Source organism: Chlorocebus sabaeus, chromosome 29, assembly GCF_047675955.1.
Source record: "Chlorocebus sabaeus isolate Y175 chromosome 29, mChlSab1.0.hap1, whole genome shotgun sequence".
Classification (NCBI taxonomy): Eukaryota; Metazoa; Chordata; class Mammalia; order Primates; family Cercopithecidae; genus Chlorocebus; species Chlorocebus sabaeus.
This window is the reverse complement of record NC_132932.1, coordinates 19,604,597-19,628,203: the sequence shown is the minus strand read 5'-3', so window position 1 is coordinate 19,628,203 and position 23,607 is coordinate 19,604,597.

Genomic DNA, 23,607 nt, shown 5'->3' with positions numbered 1-23,607 from the left:
GAGTAGGTGGGATTACAGGCTCATGCCACCATGCCCAGCTAATTTTTTTATATTTTTAGTAGAGATGCAGTTGTGCCATGTTGGCCAGGCTGGTCTCAAACTCCTGACCTCAGGTGATCCGCCCACCTTGGCCTCCCAAAGTGCTGTGATTACAGGTGTGAGCCACTGCACCTGGCCTTATATATAAACAAATCAGGGGTCAAAAAGAGAAAAGACATGAATTATGGCCAAACTATTGAATTATGTTCATAGCCTTTCTGGAATGATACTAAGCTCAGTTGAGTTTTTGTTGTTTTTACATTGACCGACCTAGAAAGAAGTCTCATGTACCTGAAAGTCTCTCGAGACTGACTTCATGGGGGACACTGTGTGATTCTCTTACTCTCACATGCACATCCAGCATTCTCAGATCCTAAGACTAGAGATTCTCCTCCATTGTTGAAAGTAGAAAATGTCACCAGGGATCTCCAAATCGTGCTGCGATCTTTCTGCTTTTTATATTATCACCAACAATAAATATTCTGCACTGGGATTTTAGCTGACAGTTCAGGTGATGATTTGCCAAGTAGCGAAGTCTCCAGCTTTGTTCTTCTGGGGTTCCATCTGATCCTGCAAGGCTAACAGGAAGGAAATCTTGTTGGTTTTCTTTCCCACTTCTGTAATGCTGGCAGATGAGACTTGAAAGCCAACAAGACATAAAGATATAGAGAGGAAGAAGCTATCATTTTCACCTAGAATTTTTTTCCACCAACCAGACTGACTTTCAAGTTCCTGGGTAAGTCGCTGACCTAAGATAACAGAGTAGCTTGCATTTTTACAGATGTGTTGAAGTAAAGGTTGCTTAGGTGTAAGGCAGCAGTTTTGGAAGCCAGAACTTGGGGTGTCTTGAGGGGTAGTAAGCCTTTGAAACGTGCCCCAGGGAACTGGCTTGACCATTGATTCTGAACAAGACAAAAACTCCGTTCTTTAAGGACCATCTTCTTCTTTCTACATTTACTTCTGTGGCATTCCTCAAGGGCACTAGTCTGCAGTTACTCTGCTGTGTCTGTTTATCACATGAAGATTGAGAGGAAGGTTTATGTAACAGTCTTATGAGACAGATGTTACTGTTATCCCCATTTTACAGAGGCAGCTACTGAGGCACAGCAAGATTAATTGCCTTGCACAAGAATTTGCAGACAGTAAATAGCAGAGCAACATTTTGAATGCAGGCAGTGGGGCTCTAGAGAACAATAAATAAACTTAATTTATTCTTTTATACCTGAGTGGTCTGAAAAAATAATAATTTCATGTATTAAAATAAATGATACGTGCAGGTGTATGCATATATATTTGTTTATGTGATGTTTCCCAGCGTTATACATTTTATTAGTAATAGGTTGATCTCATATAATCTATTCTACCATAGCTGGAAATTGAAATTTCTTGTGATGTGATTTTACAACTGTTTGCAACTATGTAGCTGCCCTTGTCAATGCCTTTTTTTCTCATCCTGGTTTTCCAGATTTTCTGTTTATTTTGTGGGCCCCCTTATATTCTTTCTATTCATTTCTAAATTAGGCAGATTTGTTTTAGTTCTTTGTAGTTAAGAACCATGATTGATTTGAAATGTGGAGATTAAGAAAGATAGTACTCTTTTGAAAATTAAGTTCTTGAATATGGGGTATGTGACAAGGAGTTCATATTTCCTCATTTTGAAGGCAGTATAGTATTCACTATACAGACTCTAAGACTAGACTGCTTGGAATTGAGGATTTGATTCCTCAATTCCATATATTAGCTGTGTGACTGAGGTAAGCCAGGTATGTATCTGTCAGTTTCTTTATCTTAAAATAGGAATAATGATAGCATCTGTCTCATATCCTCATTTCTGAGCATTAGAAGATACATTAGGGTTCTCCAGAGAAACAGAACCAATAAGATATATATATCTACAAGTATATATATGTAGATATATTTGTAGATATATATATACAGAAATATATATACACATATACATATACATACATACAGGAGATGGCTATATATCTTATACATAATGTCTCTATATATTAATACTATATATATCCATATATATCCTGTATATATCTTATATAAATCATATATATAAATATATACATACTTTATATATGTATTCTATACATAGGGATTTATCATGGGAAATAACTCACACAATTATGGTATCCAGGAAGTCTCAAGATCTGCCATCTGCAAGCTGGAGAACCAAAAAGCCAATGGTATATATACACAGCCAAGCAGTCTGTGTCCAAAAGCCTGAGAACTGGGGATAAGGGGTGGGGGTAGAGCTAGCTCCTGGACTGAGTCTGAAGACCCAAAAACACGGAGTGCTGATGTCTGAAGGCAGAAGACGAATGCCCCAGGTCAAACAGAGAGCATGATAAAAAGTTTTCTCTTCCTCTTCCTTTTTGTTCTATCCAGGCCTTCAACAGATTGTATGATGGCCAACCACTGTGAAGATGAGAGCAATCTTTTTTACTCAGTCTAATCATTCAAATGCTGTTCTCATCCAGAAACACAGACACCTAGAAATAATGTTTTACCAGCTAACTGAGCATCCCTTAGCTCAGTCAAGTTGACACAAATTAACTGTCCCAGATGAGAATATTTAGTCACCGCTTGGAATGGGACCTGGCACTTAGTAACTACAATATAAGCATTAACTATGATTAATCCCAGCGGTTTGTTGTTGTTGTTTTTAAATATCACTAACATGCATTGACTGTTTACTATGTGGAAGTCATGGTACTAATCATTCTGTATGTGCTTATAACAATCTTATGAGGAGCTATCATTAGCTAATTTTTAAAGAAAAGTGAGGCTCAGAAAACTCAAAGATCTTTTCCCGGGATCTCATAAACAGGAATTGGCAAATGGAGTATTTTATCCTGGTTAAAACTGTCTTTATCCTTCATGGGACCTTCTTTGGGAAAGGTAAAGGCCCTTTGCATGGGTCATATATACCCAGAACACTCCACATTCATATGCTTACTGCTGATGAGACAACACAGTCCTTCTCACCATTCGGTAACTAAACTCCTCCTCCTTTCTCTAGGTCTATAACATCTCCAGCAACCCCTTATACAGGTTAAATTTGATCCCCTCTGATACCCTCATGAGAAGGGGATTGACCTTGATTTAAGCCGTTCTTTGTACTGGACCCTGTTCTAGGCAGTTTGCTTATGTTTTCTTTTCAAATGCTCAGGTTATAAGCAACCCTGGGACATACAGCTGTATCTATTTTGACCCAAGACACTTAGGTTCTTCAATGTTATGAAAGTTGCTTAAGGTCACATAGTGACCTAGAAGTACAGTCAAGATTGAAAACCAGGCTTATGTAACTTTAAAATATATATTTCTGTGTAATATAACCCTGAGCGGGGTATTCCAATAAGAAACATGACTAGAGTGGTAATGAAATAGTAATTCAATTATAGGAAGAAGTATGGCATGCTGGGTTTCATAAAGTTGATGGCAGGGCGTGACAAGGAGATCTTCACTTGGAAAAAATGCAGAGGCTAAAAACTGTTACATGAACAGAGGTGATGAGTAAGAAGATTTAAGAGAGTAAAGAGAGGTGTGGGCCATGCCTCAGGTCTGCAAGAGGTAGGAGATGAGTGCTGAAGGAAAGCTATGTAGAAATGGACACTACATCCTCCATGCTGGTTCTACTGCCTGCTTAGAGCCACTGCCAGCCAACTCCTATGCTGTGGAGTCAGTGTCACTGGTGGTTCCTATACTTCTCTATTGCAGCAAAACAATGAAGTGACCTCAGGAAAAATGAGGAAGAGACAACTCTGGCTCTTTCCATTATGAGGCCAGTCAACTCCTTCCCACTGGCACAGCCTTTTTAGTTTTCTGGGGTTCTTAGGTTGGTTCTCTGTAGACAAACCAAAAAGAAGACAAAAGAGCAAGCCTTTCCTTACATTTCTGCCATTGTTCCCTGAGTGAGCTGATGGGGAATATGCTCTAGAATTGTGAGAGAAAAATAAGGGAACAGGAGGGAACCCATAGTTCCCTCCCACAAATATACACATGCCCCAGACTCAGACTGGATGTGTTTCCATCCAGTTTTCTATCTTCTTTTGTGCTCAACCCTTGATGTGTTTATAGGCATCATACTCAGTGTGAAATAAAGGTGTTGTTTCTTGGCATATAATAATAATAATAATTATTATTATTTAAGATGGAGTTCCACTCTTGTTGCACAGGCTGGAGTGCAATGGCACAATCTTGGCTCACTGCAACCTCTGCCTCCTAGGTCCCAGTGATTCTCCTCCCTCAGCTTCCCAAGTACCGGGGATTACAGGCACCTACCACCATGCTCAGCTAATTTTTTGTATTTAGTAGAAATGGGGTTTCACCATGTTGGTCAGGCTAGTTTTGCACTCCTGACCTCAGGTGATCCACCCGCCTCAGACTCCCAAAGTGCTGGGATTACAGGCATGAGCTATGGCACCCAGTTGGCTTATAATTAGATTAAAGCCATTGCACACACACAACTTAAGAAAAAAAAAATCAACACATTAATGCTGAGTGGGCAGATTTAAAAGGAAAATGTACACATATATATTGAAAATCATTAGAACAACTATCTATCTATAAATCAAGTCTTCTCTCTTCCTCCAACTACTGCACATTTTACTACTACCTTCTATTGTTTCTTTTGATATAGAGATACTGTGTGTGTGTATATATATTTCCTGTTACAAAGAGCTACATATATATATACACACACATATATAATATATATACACACACACACATATACACACACACATATATATATATTATTTGTCTGCATAGTTGTCTTTCTGGGTCTCTTTCAAATATCTTATTTTGCCAAATGAGGGTAAATTTTAAAAAATGAATAAAATTGCTTGGCACAAGTGTGCTATATTTTAAAATGTAAATAGCTTGACTCATGGCCTGGCATGTAGGAAGTGCTCTGTAAACAGTAGAAGGGATGCCATACCTCACAGGTATGGCTGCTAGAATTTCAATAAAGTAGAACTGATATATGACTTTCATGCTTATTTTGCTCTTGATTCTCATTGCTTATTCCTTTTAATTGTACAGCAAATATTTATGGAGGTGCCAGCATGTGCTTGGTGTGGTGCTTGACAATAAGGATACCGAGTCTACTGTGGCAAGGTCTATGACCTCAAAGAGCTCAGCATAGCAAAGGAGATAAATATTAATTATGAATAGATAAAGTTTATTGGGCCAGGCACGGTGGCTCACGCCTGTAATGCCAGCACTTCGGGAGGCCAAGGCAGGCAGATCACGAGGTCAGGAGATTGAGACCATCCTCGCCAGCATGGTGAAACCCATCTCTACTAAAAATGCAAAAATTAGCTGGGTGTGGTGGTACATGCCTGTAATCCCAGCTACTGAGGAGGCTGAGGCAGGAGAATGGCTTGAACCCGGGAGGCGGAGGTTGCAATAAGCTGAGATTGTTCCAGCCTGGGTGCCAGAGTGAGATTCTGTCTCAAAAACAAAAACAAAAAAAATGTATCGAGCACCTACATTATGTTAGATACTCTGCCTAGTGCACTTCTATGTAGCATCTCCCATTTAATTCACATAACAACTTTATGAGTGGGCTCCATGATCTATTTTTTACAGAAAGGGAAACAGACGTAGAGAACTTCTGTAGCTTGCCCGAGGCCACCAATACTATAAGTGATGTCACTGGCATTCAAGGCTATTCTCATGTAATCTCTATAACCTCTGTAACCTCAAAGAGCTCAGCATAGCAAAGGAGACACCCTTGCTCATATTGTGAAACAATCTGGCTCTTCCAGTAGCCATAAACTACTCTGCTTCATCCATCATCCCCTTCAATATTCATGTAAAATTGGGCATAGTCTCCATGGGGATAAGGACATATGTATGCATGTTGGAAGTATCAACAGAACTGCGACTTTAATACCTGGCTTTTAGACATGCTTATGAGGGTACGCTTTGAACATTTTTAGCTCCCTTCAGCCTTTTAGTTTTTTATCTCTAAACTCCTAGGTCAAGAAAGTATCATGCATTTGGAATCGTTATGTATTATATTTGATCATTGGTCATTTCTGGTATGTGTATTTGCTTCTTAGTTAGAAGTCAAGTTATCTGGAGGCAAGGATCCTAGCTTGTAACAATTCCCCTTATGTCTTCTTCCTCACAATATTTACTGGCATTTATATTCCCTGTACTGTGCTGAACACTATGTGTAGAAGACACTGTGTTTGTGACACATACCTTGTCTTCAAATTGCTGATAGAGAAGACAAATACATACAGAATATTATTGAAGCGAGGTGCTGAATGGTGCGGGAATGGAAAACAAGGCATGTTTTCAGTGACTGGGGGAAGGGAGCTGCAAGGTTGCTGGGGAAGTAGTAGGGCCTGGAAAATTTCACAGAGGAGGTGATAGCTGAGCTGGGCCTGATCAGGTGAAAGAATTTTGCTGAGGAGAGAAACAGCTGATGCAATTTCCAGGCAAAGGTGATATTTCTTTGTTCAATGGGAGCTGTAACAATGGTGATTTATTCCAGTTGTCTTAGACACTTTATTTCTGGTTATCACAACATCTCTACAAAGTGAAGTTTGTTTAGTCTTCTTTTAAATCACCATTTCACAGACAAGAAAACGGAGGTTTCAAAAGTTTAATAAAATGTCTATGATATCTCAGCTTGTGAGAGTATGAGCCAGACTCAGGAGCCAGGTTCTTCCTGCTATAACCACACTGTGCAGTATGAGCTGAGCCTTGATTTCCTCCTACGTAGGGTATGTTTCAGGGAGAATGACGGCTGGGAGAATGAGCACAGCTGAGCATTATTAGGTGGGGTTTCAATGGTAAGGATCCCACCTACTGCTGCTCTGCTTCTTTTATAATACTCCATAAGGGAAAATGTGACCCCTTTTAATTTCAAGGTCATATTTCGCTTTATTATTAATGAAAACATTTGTGAAAAGCATTTGGTGTAAATGTGCAGTATTTTAAAATGTAAATGGGCTTCATGAAATTAACTTTTTCTGATAAACATAGATGCAAAAATCCCCAGCACAATGCTATCAAACAAAATAAAATAACATATCAAAAAGTTAATACAACTTAATCAACTAGTATCTATCCCAGGGATGCAAGGGAGGTTCAACATACACAGGTCAATAAATATGATATATCACATCAACAGAATGAAGGACCAAAACCATATTTTCTTCTCAACAGAATACAGAAAAAAAAAAATCCCTTCTGCGTCTGTTAAGATGAAAATATGGAATCTTTATATGTTAATTTTGTATCCTACAAGTGTACTAAATTCATTTATCAGTTTGATAAAATTCAACACCCCTTCATAATAAAAACTCTTAATAATTTAGGCATAGAAGGAATATACCTCAACTTAATAAAGGTCATATGTGACAAATACACAGCTAACATCATATTGAATGGGAAAAAGCTGAAAGCACTTCCTCTAAGAACTAGAACAAGACAAGGATACCCACTCTCACCACTCCTATTCAACACAGTACTGGAAATGCCAGCCATAGCAATCAGGCAAGAGAAAAAAATAAAAGGCATCCAAATTGGAAAAAAAAAGAAGTCAAATTGTCCCTCTTGCAGATATATCATCTCATATGTAGAAAAACCTAAAGATGCCACCAAAAACTTAGAAATGGTAAACAAATTCAGTAAACTGGCAAAATACAGATTTACATACAAAGATACCATTTTTAACTACATGGGTTTTTCTGGCTCTCTTCACCCATTATGCATTATTGTCCATTACGCATTATTACCAATATTCTGGCAATAGAATATTGTCTCATGTGACATGAAATGGGGCTCTGAAGTCAAATGAATTTGGGAAATCTATGTTATACAAGAAAAATAAATATCTCTATTACAGGCCTAAGAAGAGACTTTAATATGCTAGAGTGCATTATAAGGCTCCAAAAGATAGAAGTTGTGTGGGAGAAGATAATTTGACCATGAAGTCACTTCTATGTACTTAAAAAAATATCCCAGCGAAGCTTGGTGGCTCACACCTGTAATCTCAACACTTTGGGAGGCCAAGGCAGGAGGATCATTGAGCCCAGAAGTTTGAGACCAGCCTAGGAAACAAAATGAGACCTCCTCTCTAAAAAAGAATAAAAATAAAAAATTAGCTGGGCATGGTGTTGCATGCTTGTAGTCCCAGCTACTCAGGAGGCTGAGGCAGGAGGATCACTTGAGCCTGGGAGGTTGATGCTGCAGTGAGCCATGATCACACCACTGCATTCCAGTCTGGGTGACAGAGCAAGACTCTGTTTCAAAAATGAACAAATAGGTTGGGCGCAGTAGCTCACGCCTGTAATCCCAGCACTTTGGGAGGCCAAGGCAGGTGGATCACCTGGGGTTGGGAGTTTGAGACCAGTCTGACAAACATGGAAAAACCCTGTCTCTACTAAAAATACAAAATTAACCAGGCTTGGTGGTGCATGCCTGTAATCCCAGCTACTCAGGAGGCTGAGGCAGGAGAATCGCTTGAACCCAGGAGGTGGAGGTTGTAGTGAGCCAAGATAGTGCCGTTGCACTCTAGCCTGGGCAACAAGAGTGAAAAAAACTCTATCTCAAAAAAAAAAAAAAAAAAAAAAAAAAAAAAAGAAAAAGTAAATTTTCACAGGATCCATCAAGATTCATTGTTTTTTTTGGGGGGGAACAAGAAATTAGACATGTCAGAGTAACAGGTGAAAACCATGATTTGCAATCTCGAAAAGACCTGGGTTCAAATCCCACCTCTGCCAACTAACTTATTGTACCACCTCCCATAAGTAATCTGTCCACCCTTAGAATAGCAGACTTACCTTGGCACTTGGAAAGTACAGGAAATGGCAGCACCTATCATTATTACTTTTATCATTGTCACTTTCAAAACCCTAATGCACTGGGAACAAGGGAGGATGGAAAGATAATTTTTACTCCTTAAACAGCAGGATGGCAGAGAGGACTAGATACCTCCAGGGTTTTGTGACACTAAGTTTCTAAAGACCCTCCCCCTCCAGAAGGGTGGCCTAATGAATAACTGAGCCCTGCTATGAAGAGAAAGGTTTATGGTTTTCTGATACTGCAGCTGGCTAGTTCTGATAACACTCTTAAATAACCCCTTTCACCTTTAAAGCCTGATACATTTGCCTCCTGTTTACTGTTCCAGGAGTTCTATAGCTATAAAAATAACCTCACTTTAAAGAGGCAATACGTTCTTTTTAAAGAATAAAAGTGACCTGGCTAGCGCCTTAGTAATTTAGAGAATAGAAGCCCAGCAAGAACATTTCATTCACTACAACTCAGACAGTCTTCTATCAGGGAAGAGTTGGACAGTTTTGTCTCTTTTATTATAAAGTATAAAGAAGAAAATTGTCTCCCTGGCTCCTCCATACTGGGATTGCCCCAGACCTTTCAGACATGGGAGCTCATGCTGAATTTCATTAACTAGGTGGCCATTAACTGCTCTGAACCTCTGTATATGTAAACTGAAGAGGCTAACATATTTTTTGCTCCAGCTTGCCCACCCAGAAAGTTCTGAGATTCTTGACATGAAATTGTTGCCGGGTGTGCCTCACACTCTCGTCTCCTTTGAGTCTGAAGGTCTGAGGGCAGGAGTAAAATTGGGAGTTCTGCTGCTAACAGGCAAGTAGATTCAAGTTGATCCAGAATTTTTCCTGATTTGTAAGGAGATTGCTGTCTAATTGGGGACATAAGACTAAAATAGAAAACAATCAGTCAGTGTGAAGTTGAGTGATAATTATGGCACACAATTTATAAGTGCTTGTAGAAGATTAGTAGACAGTGTGATTACATCCGTTCAGAAATGGCTTCATGGGGTGCTGGGTAGACAGATGAATGAGTGTTGGACAGATCAAGAAAAAGATGTTCTATTCAGGATCCTTTTACTGGCAAAGATAAAGAATTGACTTAAGGTATCCCAAGTAAAAATCAAGTTTTAATACAACGATAAGGTAATTTTGTGAATTCCAGTTAGGAAAGAAAATTCAGCTAAATTTTAGGTGAATAGAAATTGATAACTGGAATGCCTCAGGATCCAGAGGTGAGACCCTCTCCATCCCTCAGAGGATACACAGGTGACTATTTATAGATCCTCAAGTATACCTGCCCAACCTCCTCTCTCTCAGAGGACACATGGAAGAACGACTGCTTATTCATTGTTTTGCCTGGGACCACACTCAGATGGCAGCTCCAGCCTCCGAATGGTAAAACTCCTCTATGTGGGCAAAACACTACACATCTTTTGCCAGTAACCAGCCTTTTGATTGCATGCTCCCAAGTTCGTGGACCATTGTGGTTTGTCAGCTATGCCCAGGGGTAGGGTCACATCGTACAGAGGACTTTTTGTTCCAAGGGCTACAGGCAGGACTGTTTATATTAGCAGGAAAAGTTTCCTCAACAAGGAAGACAAACAATACTGCTGGTGCAAGGTGTCACAGCAGGTTACAGAAAATGAGGGGCTGGAACACTAAGCTTGTAAAGATAATTTCCTAGCCCAAGTGAATAGTGGTCTAAGTCAAAGCAAAAAGAAAAAAAAAAAAAAAGAGAATTCAGCCAGATGAAGCATGGCTTTGAAATTCAAGGACATGATGAATGTTTAGAAAGAAAATAAGCACCAATCATGTAAATAAATAGGATAAAATGGATTTTGACCATATGGTAGGGACAATGTCAAGTCTTGAACTATGATAAGACATCACAGTTCTGCATGTTGATTAAGTCTTTTGAAATTTCGTTCAGGAGGCAATCAAACAGGAATGAGAAAGGACTCTATAAACTGTTCTAATTGACCTTCAGGAAAAGACTTTAGTCTCTTATTGAATTTTGAAACACCACAGCTTGATGAAAAAGATCCTCGGCTCAAGTTTCTAATTCAGCTTTAATATTTGCTAGCAGACATTTTTTTTAACCTCTCCTTGTTTTAGTTATTCAATCTGCAAAACAGGACAATGCTTATACATTTAAGAGTTTAAGGATTAATACAATGTGCCTAGGATCATGTCTGGTATATGGTAGGTGTTTTATAAATGTTAATTTCATGTTTTTCTCTATTCCTCTTTAGATCTAGGTCCATATTAATTCTCTTTATCCACTGGAGATTTTTTTTTTTTAATTACAAGTGGCTTAAAACTCATGCCAGGCTAAAGATGATGAAAGGGAAGGGTAAGCCTTTTTGTATGGAGAGGAGAGTTGAGAGGCCGGCAGTGACTCTGAACCAGCAGTGAGGCATTGAGCCATCTATACGTACTGATGACAAGGCTATTCTCTTAATTGGGCATACATAAAGAAACGTGACCCAGACTGCAAAGGACCAATTGTGTCACAGCTTCTTTCTTAGAAGATTTCCTTTTTGTACTTTTTATGAGCCCCTACAAATGGAATCAGATGGCATGGCTTTTCCAGACATTTTGTAAAAGAAGATTGATTAAAATTAGTTACAGATGAAACAATGCCCTCTGCTTTTGTCGAGTCCCTTTGTCAAGAAATAAATGACAGAAGCGACTAAACTCTTCTTTACTTACACTTTGGCAAAAACCAAAAGTTATTTCTCTTTTAATCTGACCTTATCCTTATTTACCAATGAGGCTTTCTTTAGCCTGTTGTTCCCATGGGCTTGGAGTATCATGAGATCAGATTATGGGATGCAGGAAAGGAAAAAGAAGCACCTACGCCTCATCTTCTGTTTGTCCGTATGTTCGGCCAATTGCCTCTGCCTCTCCAAGTTACCTCCCTGTAGGCCAGTCTCAGGGCTGTGGCTTTCCCAAGGATTTGCCTATTTTGCCACAGAGATGGACTTGGACTCTAACAATATTGCCATTAGCAGTGTCAGAAAATAACCTCTTTCCTTCAGTGCTCTATTCATTCCTCTGATAGAATCTCAGTAAATACAAGTCTCCTTATGCAGATTAAACGGTCCCTGCCGCTCTCTCTGTTTTGGTCTGTTAGTCACCAAATTAAATTCTGCATTGGAAAAAATCAGAAACCTACAGGTAGCTTGGTTCAGCAAAATAGTGAGAAAACCAAACTGAAAATCAACATACTTCAGTGCTTGTTATATGGATAAATTCTGTGGACGCTGTGGGGATAATACTATCATATATAATTTATTCAAAAAATTTTTATTTTATTTTGTAGCACCTAGATTAAATCAGGGCTCAATAATTGCAAGCTGGATGAATGGATGCATTTTGAAGACTCCCAAAGGATGTGGTCACAGCAATATTAAAGGCTTGAACATATAGCTTCTCAAGACACCCAAGTTATAGTTTTCTTTAAAAAGTATTTTTTAAAAAATTATTTATTTCAACAGTTTTATTAAGGTGTAATTTACATATCTTAAAATTCATCTACTTAAGTAGGCTATTATTGACGTTGCAATCATTCTTGACCCAACATTTGTTATAATGGAAGGAAGGAAGAGCATCTCTCTGATTGAAACTGTAGGGGAGCCTCAGGGGGTTAAATGTTATTGTCAAATCTGTCATTCCCCTAGGTTCTGGGGAACATCTTTCAAATCCACTTCATCTTCTTTTCATCCTTACAGCGTCTCAGAACCACCTGGGCTGTTTTTCCTTCTTAGTAGGTTGGGCTTCTGGCGAGAGAGCGCCCCCTGGTGTTGGGTTGTGAGATGAAGGTTGTGGCCATAGTGCATGTGGGATCTTCACCTATACACACTGGGGAGAGTTCTTAACATGAATAATCGAATGGACCTCCATTAGAGGAGTGTGCTTTTAAAGTGAAGATTCCCAGGTTTCACTTTCCAAATGGCTGCTTCTGGAGGGCTAATGTAGGCCCAAGAAATCTGTATGCTAAATAAGCCCCCAAGGGGATTCTGATGCAGATGGTCCCTGAAAAAAATCTGAGAGCTTCTGAATGACCTTATAGCAATATCAGAATGGTTATGAGTTGGAAATGTTGACTGCCCTAGTCTAACCGGTTCTAGTTTTAACTACCTAACATGACCTTTCCAGTGTGTCTAATCACACCCCCCCGCCCCGCCCCCGCAGCATACACACATCTACACACAATCTTTATTTTTGACAAAAAGCAAAGACAAGTTGATATGGGTAAGTTAGGAAAAAATAACTTATGAGTAAAATAAATCATAATTTTCTGGGAAAATGTTTTTTAGAACAATGCCATCTTATTTAAATATATATATTTACTTTCAAGGGATATAGATACATATGCGTCCACCCTTCCAAATGTTAGCTGAGACCAGATTCTTGCTGATAAAGGAATGAAATGGGAGATCAACTGTAGTTTAAAACACAAACATTTCCAATGACTAATGGTTTCCTGTCACCTTAGTTAAGGCAGGACTTCCTATTGACAGGAATAATTAACTTTGGAAATAAAAGTGAAAATAGAAACAGAGGATGCTAGCTGACGAGCCCACTTTGCATATTTATATATTCTGCCATATCTTTGTATTGTGCTTTCTGCTCAGGAATAAATTTGCCTTTATGGTTTGTCCTGGCCTCCCCCATTCTCACAGAGCTCTTGCCGTGCCAAGAGAGATATGAAAAAAGGCCAAGTGATCTGCCATTGAAGCTGGAAGAAATATCTCCCTCCCAGTGACCTTCCTAGATAATGAGCAGATATGGTTTTCTAATATAAAGGGAATAAATCAAGGGACATTTCAGGGAATCCGGGCAATAACAGTGGAGTCCAAGACCATCAATTCAGAAAGCAAAGGGCAGAAGCAACTTTCTTTATAGATCAACATTAGACTAAGGCAAGAAGGGAGACATTCACCCCCAGAGAGGGGAGGAGTTAAAAGAGATCAGCTCTCCCTTCCCCGTATTTCTCCCACCCTCCCTCCTTGCACTGAGTCCTGAGACTAATATAGGAGAAAATCACACTTCCACAGGATGTCTCACTGGCTGTTATTTTCTATCAATTGAGTTAATACATCGTTTTGAGAGATGGGTTGTTTGTCTTTGTCTTTAGCTGATTATAATTTTTTGGTGTGAATTCAGTGCTAGACCCAGGTGCCAGATTGGTGTCATTCTGCAAACTTCTGTTGATCTGTGGAGCAGCTCTATGCTGCTGTTGGTTTTCATCTGAAACCATTGATCTCTCTCGAGAAGTACCTATCAGAGATGGGGCTAAAAGCGGGGTCAGCAAGTGTTTGGGGCAGGTGGACCATTGGGGGAAGACAAGGTAATGCAGTATGTCTTCCCATAGGCCTACTGCTGTTTGCTGATCCATTTCTGATGTATGTAGCACCATAATATACCAGTGAAAACAAAGGAGAGAGTATGTTTAATTCAAGGAATGATGTCTGGCATATTAAGAATAAACATATAGATAATTTTGATAGCAATACTTGCTATTTACTGAGGTCTTAGTAGGTGATGGGCATTGTCCCCAATCTTTCTAAATATATTAACCTTGAAGAAGGGGTATTATTATCCCCATTCAAAAAATGAGAATATAAAGGCTGTAAGTTTGCGTGACCTGCTCTGGGTCACACAAGTGTAGAAAATATTAAGTGAAGCAGATTCTATTGAGGGCTGTCTGACCCCAAAGTCCATTCTTTTAAGCATGCATCTATGCCACAGGAAACGCTGTCAGTAAATGGTCTAAAAGGGAGATAAAAAGAAGTGGGAACTACTGCCCAGAAAAGCTCAGTCTTTTTATGGACCTTATGTAGGAACCAGTTTTTTGGACCAAAATCTTAGTCAGGGTGAGATGGCATTGAGGGCCTGGTGTTTTAAAATACTACGTCGTGCGTGTCAGATTTCAGAAATGTTATTTAAATCCCACCTCCTGATTTTATCTGTGAGGAAACAGATCTAAAGAGGAAAATGGATTGTCCAAGTCTGAGCCAAAATTGTAACTCAGGTCTGTGGTGTATAAGCCTCTCCTACTGGTAACCAGTCATTATTTGGTAGCAGTTAAAACATCTTGTTAATGCAGTAAGATCTGTTTAGCTCATCTTTCCCATGACACCATGACACCTGGAGAACCCCAGGCACTCTGTCTCACACAGGCTGTCAGCAATAGATTTGAGACAGAAACTCACAGCCCAACACCATGGACACCAGAACACATCTGGTTCAAGATACTCTGATGTTTCTCTTTCAATTAAAGAATACAGCTCCCATTCTTTGATGTGCTAACAAGCCAGGGCAGTGCAGGATAGTGACCCATTTGGTCCCTGTTGGGGCTTCCTGTGATTATGCCTCTCACTCAGTACTTCATCCCAGTAAGGGCCACCCCTCTGCCTCTTTTCTGTCTTCTCTGAAGTCTGTTCACCACACTGTAGCCCAAGAGAGTTTTCAAAACACACGTGGTTATGTTTCACTCTTACTGACAAGATGAAGTAGACTCCTTCTGCACATCCTTCTTCACACGACTTATGCAGGACCTCGGAAGAAATGGTTGTTTCTTGTTCTGTAAACCCATCCATATGGAAAAGGTTTTATTTCCGCAAACATGGCATATATCTCTTGCCTCTGAGCCTTTAACCTTGCTATTCCCAGTGCCTAAATCTTCTTTGTATGTCTGGCCCAAGTCCTGGTCATTCCTGAGGTCTCAGTATAAACTCAGTAATTTTACCCTTGATTTTTTATTTTGGGTTCAGAACATACCTTGCACAGAGCTCAGGCCTAGACTTTTCACCCCATATTATAATTCCCTGATTGTGCACATCAGTCTCTACCCATAGATTATGAGGTCCCAGGAGCTGGTAGCCATTTTGTCTGATTTACATTATATCCCCAGTGCTTAGGAAAAGGCCCAGAACAAAATAGGTACCAATCAAATATTTCTTAAATGAAGCACTTACTGGATGTTTTGTGAACACATCCTTTCTCTTCAGTGTATTTTATGGCAGCCACTGTATCTAGTGTTGGTCATTAAATGGAGAGGAAATTAGTATGACACTGGCCTCCTAAAGACTTGAGTCTCTTGGTAGAAACATATGTAACTATGCAACAACATAGGCACACACAAACAATATAACTATAAATTATGATAAATATCCTATGTAAACATTACAAGAGACCCTATTACATGGTGACCTACACTTTTTCAATCATAGATTACTTTCTGCTATTGTTTAACTATTAAGGAATTGATAAGATCACATGAAAAAATATTTAGTAACTCAGCAATTAAGTGGCATGCTCATTTGCATAATGGAAACCAGAAGTGAATAGGGTCGTAACCACCGATGTCTTAGGTTCACAGCCTCCCCGAGCATATGCACCCCAGGACTCTAGAGGGAGCACTTTTGCCCTTCCGCCTTTAGGAGAGCATGGGCCCCAAATATAGGCCATGATTTCATGTTATTGTTCCTTAGAATCCATGGCCATGAGAGGAGAACGTAAGAGTATTTTCCTGCCTCAAATAATGCTTATTAAGTAGTTTGTAAAAATATTTGAAAGGAAGACAGTGTGACGATTCCTCAAGGATCTAGAACTAGAAACACCATTTGACCCAGCCATCCCATTACTGGGTATATGCCCAAAGGATTATAAATCATGCTGCTATAAAGACACATGCACACATATGTTTATTGCAGCACTATTCACCATAGCGAAGACTTGGAACCAACCCAAATGTCCGTCAATGACAGACTAGATTAAGAAAATGTGGCACACGTACACCATGGAATACCATAGTATTCCATAAAAAAGGATGATTTCGTGTCCTTTGTAGGGACATGGATGCAGCTGGAAACCATCATTCTTAGCAAACTGTCGCAAGAACAGAAAACCAAACACCGCATGTTCTCACTCATAGGTCGGAATTGAACAATGAGATCACTTGGACATGGAAAGGGGAACATCATACACCGAGGCCTGTTGTGGGGTGGGGGGAGGGGGGAGGGGGGAGGGATAGCATTAGGAGATATACCTAATGTAAATGTTGAGTTAATGGGTGCAGCACACCAACATGGCACATGTATACGTATGTAACAAACCTGCACATTGTGCACATGTACCCTAGAACATAAAGTATAATAAAAAAGAAATAATAAAAAAAAGAAAACAGTAATGGTCCATGTCTCCATTTTCAAGAGGGTTGCTGATGACATTTTGTAGATTAAAGTAATATACAAACATAGCTAGAAAATTAAACTGACAGACAAAAATTGAAATAAATAAAAATAATAAAACATACAAAATTGCAAAATGTCTAAGTATGAAAGTCTAAAAAACACAAAGTGAAATTTCTTGCCAGAGGCAATAATTCTGAATACTCAAGATTCCCTGCAGAAAGGTTTTCTAGTCAAATAACTGTGTGTGTGCATGTGTATATATATATAATTATTATTAATACCAAAAGGAGTCATACAACAATGTTGTTTTGTATTTTTATATTTTTAATTTTTAAGTATAAGATTTAAAAATTGACACATAGTAATTGTACATATTTATGGGGTACAGATCGGTGTTTCAATACCTGTATACAATGTGTAATGATCAAATCAGGGTAATTCACATTTTATTTTTCAGTGAAAAATAGAACCTAGTAATTTCTATATAACAATAACACAGAATTTCCTTTTTCTTTTTAATAGCTGTGTAGTCTTTTGTCTTATGGCTAGATCATCAATTATTTAACAAGCAATTGTGGTCGTTTGTTTTTGCTTTGAAAAACAATGCTGGCAGGAGCATTCATTGGCATTTTCCTTCTAGTGTAACTGTAAAATATGTATTAAGCAATGGGATTACTTGTAAGAAAGATGTGTGAGCATTCTGTTTTTTATTTTTTACTTTTTTTTTAACTCTAGGTTCGGGGTACAAGTGCAGATTTGTTGCATAGGTAAGCTTGTGTCATGGAGGTTTGTTGTACATATTATTTAATTGCCCAGGTATTAAGCCTAATACCTATTAGTTATTTTTTTCTGGTCCTTTGCCTCTTCTCACCTTCCACCCTCTGACAGGCCCCAATGTGTGTGTTGTTCCACTATGTGTTCGTTTGTTCTCATCATTTAGCTCCCATTTATAAGTGAGGACATGTGATATTTCGTTTTCTGCTCCTGCATTAGTTTGCTGAGGATAATGGATCCCAGTTCCATCCATGTCCCTGCAAAAGATATGATCTCATTATTTTTTATGGCTGCATAGTATTTCATGGTATATGTGTGCCACTTTTTTAAAATCCAGGCTATTGTCAATGGGAATTTAGGTTGATTCCATGTCTTTGCTATTGTGTATAGTGCTGCAATGAACATAAACATGCGTGTATCTTTATAATAGAATGACATATATTCAGTAATGGGATTGCTGGGTTGAATGGTATTTGTGTCTTTAGGTCTTTGAGGAATCACCACACGGTCTTCCACAATGGCTGAACTAATTTACAGTCCTACCAACAGTGTGTAAGTGTTCCTTTTTCTTTGCAACCTTGCCAGCATCTGTTATTTTTTGACTTTTTAATAATAACCACTCTGAGTCATATGCAGAAGGTTGAAACTAGACCCCTTTCTTAAATCATATAAAAAATTAACTCAAGGTAGATTAGAGACTTAAACATAGAACCCCAAACAATAAAAACTCCGGAAGACAACCTAGGCTGTACCATTCAGGATGTAGGCACGGGCAAAGATTTCATGACTAAGATGCCAAAAGCAATGTCAACAAAAGCAAAAATTGACAAATGGGATCTAATTAAACTAAAGAGCTTCTGCACAGAAAAAGAAACTATTAACAGAGCATTTTATATATTGTTAGGTATTGCTAAATTACCCTCCAAGTCTCAGTGATCAGTGTAGGAGTAGATTCATTTCTTGCAGCCTCCTGAGCAATGTTCAATGTCCATCTTATAGATGAAAAATGTATTACATATCTTATTTAAATATTTTTTTAAAGTGAGGTTGCATATTTTTGGTCTGCTTATCGATATGTGTATTTCTTAAGATGCTGCCTTAAGATCAGTTAGAAATGAAAAGGTTTATTTATTTATTAGCCATCCTAAATACGCAAAGGTTTACACAGACAATGGTAAAGCCCTTTTAGGGAAAAAAAAAAAAAACATGTTTTAATCACGGGTCCCAGAATTTGAGAGATGTTCATCCGACATTAAAGCTTGATGTTCTATTTACAAACCACTCTCACATATTAATCTAAGTTGTTCTGTAATGATCTTTAGTAGGGATCACTTTATTACCTTGGTTCAATTTGTTCTATATATGGAATAAATTAACTTTCACCTTATGCCATTCTGTAAATCACACACCCCTCCCAATAGCCCATCTTAGTAGGAGTTAATGTCCCAAAGGTGGACATTCTAGAACCTCTACTTATCTGTTTGTGTGCCGTGATGCCAGGATGGAGACCAAAAGGCTAAATGAAGCCCTCAGACTGTGCAGCAGTTACTCCATCAGCTCAGAGCTCTGTCGCTCCCATCTGATCTATTCCAATCTTTCTGATTTTCTGTGTTTCCATCTTTCCAGTCTCATTGGAACCAGAATTTGTAGCCTGTGGGTTTGTGATGTGCTGGGTCCTGAAGCAAAACAGATGTGTTTCTAAAATGTGTCTTAATCCATCCAGATTTTAAAGACAAAGCCATTCATCTTTTATCTGGTACAAAAGGGATTTCTAGGTTCTTCCCGAGGTAATGAGTTTGATTCCAGTGATGTGGTGACAGGAGATGCAGGCAGATTCTTCCATGTCTGTCACCACCTTCCCAGATCCATGCTCTAGGGAGAATGCAGGAGCACAGAAACTCAGCCCTGTTTCTGCTGCAGGCTCTACCCCATTTCCAGGGGCCAGAGGCTGGGCAGGAAGGCTCCCTATGCTCTCTTTACTGTCATCTATATTTTGAAGACTGACATTAAGGATGACAGCCTTACCCCACCTCCGAAGAATAGATACCTTCAAAGCTATATTCTGGGAGAAAAAGTTGTTGAGAGAGGAAACCAAACTCTCTGTCATCAAACCTTCTTGTTGTTTGTTGCTCGTAAAAGGAGTAGTTATAATTGTGCTATTTATTTAGTAAATGCATTTTCTGAACCAAAAATCAAGGATCCTTGATTAGATGAGGGACATTAATTGCTAAATTAATGGACCAGAATATTGCAATTTTCATGTACAAAATTTCCTTGGTACAGAATATCCAGTTCATTTATTTTTCCTTCCTCCCACCCTTTCTTCAGTCCTTCTAAAAACAAGGCACTGTTCATAAGATGCTGTCCTATTTTGTCCTCCTTGACAACTCCTTTCTTTTAAAATCACTTCGTTCTGTAAATTTGTTACTCTTCTATCTAAACCTGTTAAAAACAGAGACAAATGCATGTAGAGACTGTGTCTCTATGTTATATAGTTAATATCTTATGTGTATGATTATATTATATGGTCTCAATCTGGCCCTGGGTGGTGTCAGATCCAGGGTTTTTCTGGCTCAATCTCCATTCTTGCTTTATTAGCCAAGGACTCTGGCCAATAATGAGGCACCAGGTACAGTTTTATGTCTGCTTCAAGGAGTTTCATTTTGAGTAAACTTGCTTAGGGACACACAAGAGTAACTGGGGCAGGAATCAAGGCTGTCTTTCTTTGTTTTCTTTTCTTTGCTTTTCTTTTTTTTTTTTTCTTTTTTTGAGGCAGAGTCTCACTCTGTCACCCAGGTGGCATGATACTCAGCTCACTGCAACCTTTGCCTCCCGGATTCAAGCAATTCTCTTGCCTCAGCCTCCCGAGTTGCTAGGATTACAGATGCCCACCACTACACCTGACTAATTTTTGTATTTTTAGTAGAGATGAGGTTTCACCATGTTGGCCAGGCTAGTCTTGAACTTCTGACCTCAGGTGATCCACCCACCTTGGCCTCCCAAAGTGCTGGGATCACAGGCATGAGCCACTGTACCTGGACTCAAGGCTGTCTTTCTAACTGTAACTCTTGTCTGGGTCTCAAGAGAAAGGGGAGAGATGCCCCTTTATCTCACCTGCAAACCCTTGTCCATGTTAAACTCAGAACGTCAGAACACTGAACACTGAACATGTGAAGCACAAGTTTGTCTCCCTTGCTTAGATGCAGATCTCCCTCTATCCCACTGCTTTGTCAGATCCCACTTACTCTTTAGAGCTAGGCATCAGTGACTTGAGAGTAGGGCCACTGTACTTCCACACTTCCTGTGTCCTAAGCATGTTGAGAGTCTTGCTCATCATATTATGCAGTGACAACACTTCCACAGAAAAGAAACTTAAATCAGGAAACTTGAATCAAAGACTTAGCTTCAACCAGACAACAGCATCTATCATACTAAGTTAGAATGGTTAATTCAAATTTTGTTAGTAGAAGAGCTCTAAATGTAATATATTTTATGTTTGTGCAGATTTAAACACTATTATTTTAAAATTGTCAACAAATTTAAGGGAGTATTCATATTTAAAGGGGATTCATGCTTACTCCAAGTTTGTGGAAGCCTAGACTTAATTAGTACTGCTGTTTGTCTTTTCATACATATATGTCTTGCTTGCCCAGCTAGATTATAAAATTCTTGAGGATAAGTGTCATGAGTCACTTGATTTTTGGAACCCAAGGGTATCAAGGAATTTAAGCAACATTCAAACAATATTGATTGATTAATGGTTTTGTCACCAGGTGGGTTCTGATATCTGGGTTTTGTTTATTTTCCTCTGGATTTTTTTAAAGATTGAGAGTGGTGCATGGATGGGGTTGTTGGTAAGAAGAGGGTATACGTGTCAACTCTATTGTGTCTGTGCATGAGTGCAGAGGGCTCCTGATCCCATTAATCCCTGACAGAGATTCCTGCAGGGCTTTGACGTGTATACCCCCTGAAGTAAGTAAGTGTGCCTGATGTCCTGAAAGCATCAGCCTGGCCTCTCCTCAGTGACATCTTCCACTCCGATATTCAATTGTGGCTGTGCAGCTTTATTGTTGCTGATGGCACTAATATTCCTGCATAAAATGACTTCTTTGTTCTCACCCTTTTATCATTTTGTATTCCCTGTTCAGAGGCACTGACCTTTTAGCTTGCATGCATTGCCAGGCCGAGAGAAAACCCAATCTGTCCTTTATGTGGCAATTGTAGCTTGTCCCCATTCCTCTCCCCTTATCCCTTCTCTCTTCTATCCATCCTTTCCTTTGCCAGCCTTTTGATTTCATTTTCTTCCCTGTAGCACATTTGGAGCCTTACTAACTGGAAAGAATGAGGGGGTATATGATGTGGAGCTTGATATTAATCAGAAACCTTTCATTGGAAAATGATGGCATGGGAAATTGCATCATCCATATATGTGTCTGAGAAAGATAGGACAGATGGAGAAAATATTTCCACAATATGACGGACTTTCATACTTGTGTCTGCTCTATGGAAAAGACCAAAAGGAAAAAGGAAAGGAGGGAGCAAAATTAAGGAAGGCAAATAAAAGTAGGGATGGATGACCTAATGTTTTTGGCTGCTGGTTCATCCCATCCATGCTCAAAATTAAAATGAAAACACTCAATACAGTATAGAATGGAAAGTGTGGAAATTCTATTCTATATTTCATTTTAAGTCTGGGTTATTATTATAACTGAGTAGCAGACAAACCAGGAACACTGAGAGTCCTGAGAAGGCAAGCTTTCTGTGTTAGGTTTAGAGCGGTGGGTGAAAAATACAGATAAAGTTAAAATACCAGGAACAATAAGTTGCCCGTCTTCTTCAAGGAGCAATGTACACCACTGCCGTTTCCTGAGAGTCTTTTCTGTTTTTCAGAGATAAAATACCATTTATTTTAGGTTGACCTCAAAGTCCCCCTCTTCCAAGGATTCTTGCCTGATTGACCACCCTCTGTGTACCTCTATGCTCACTTGCCCCTCTACCTTACTTTTGTGAATGTGTTGAGCTCTCATCCTGTGCCTCTGTTCCTTCGTGTGCTTTCCTGCCTGACTGCATGGTTGTTAAGAGTAAACACTGAGTGGTTTCATTTTAGTTCTTCCCAACTATTCTTTCCTATTAGACAAGGCAGCCTTGCACTATTGTTACCTGACTTCTCTCTAGCACGGGACATCTTGCTTCACCCTTAAGATGGAAGGATGAGGCAGTGTTGGGGAGGAGACTCTACCAGGGCAATCAGTCAGATTGTGCACAGCTGGATTTGTTTCCCCAAGAGCAGGTTCCTAAAAGATATCCATTAAAGTGACAATGAAAGAAGGTGGCTAGAGGCTGGAATTTCCCCATGCTGTTTAGCCAAGAGCCCAGATGGCTTGGATGCTCTTCTGTTGGTTCTCAGTTGAGGTTATCAAATTCCCCAAGGGGCACACAGAAATGCCGTAGGGTCAATTATAGGTTGTCATACTGACTGGAGGGAAGAATGAGTAATATTAGCATCTAATGCCAGGGAGCAGGCCAAACGAGTATCTTGAAATATGCAAAAATGGCTCACAGAAAAAGATATGTCCCCACAAAATTCCAGTAGCACTTCCGCCCTCCCCCCCAAAAAGAAAAAGACTACATGGCCATTTTCTCAGAAAAATTTCAGATTCCAAGTGAGGTTTGCTATGTAATCTTCAAATCCCTTTTCTAGAGTCCATTTATTCATGCATGAACTTTCTAAAGGAAATACCATGTGCTAGGTAGTGGGGACT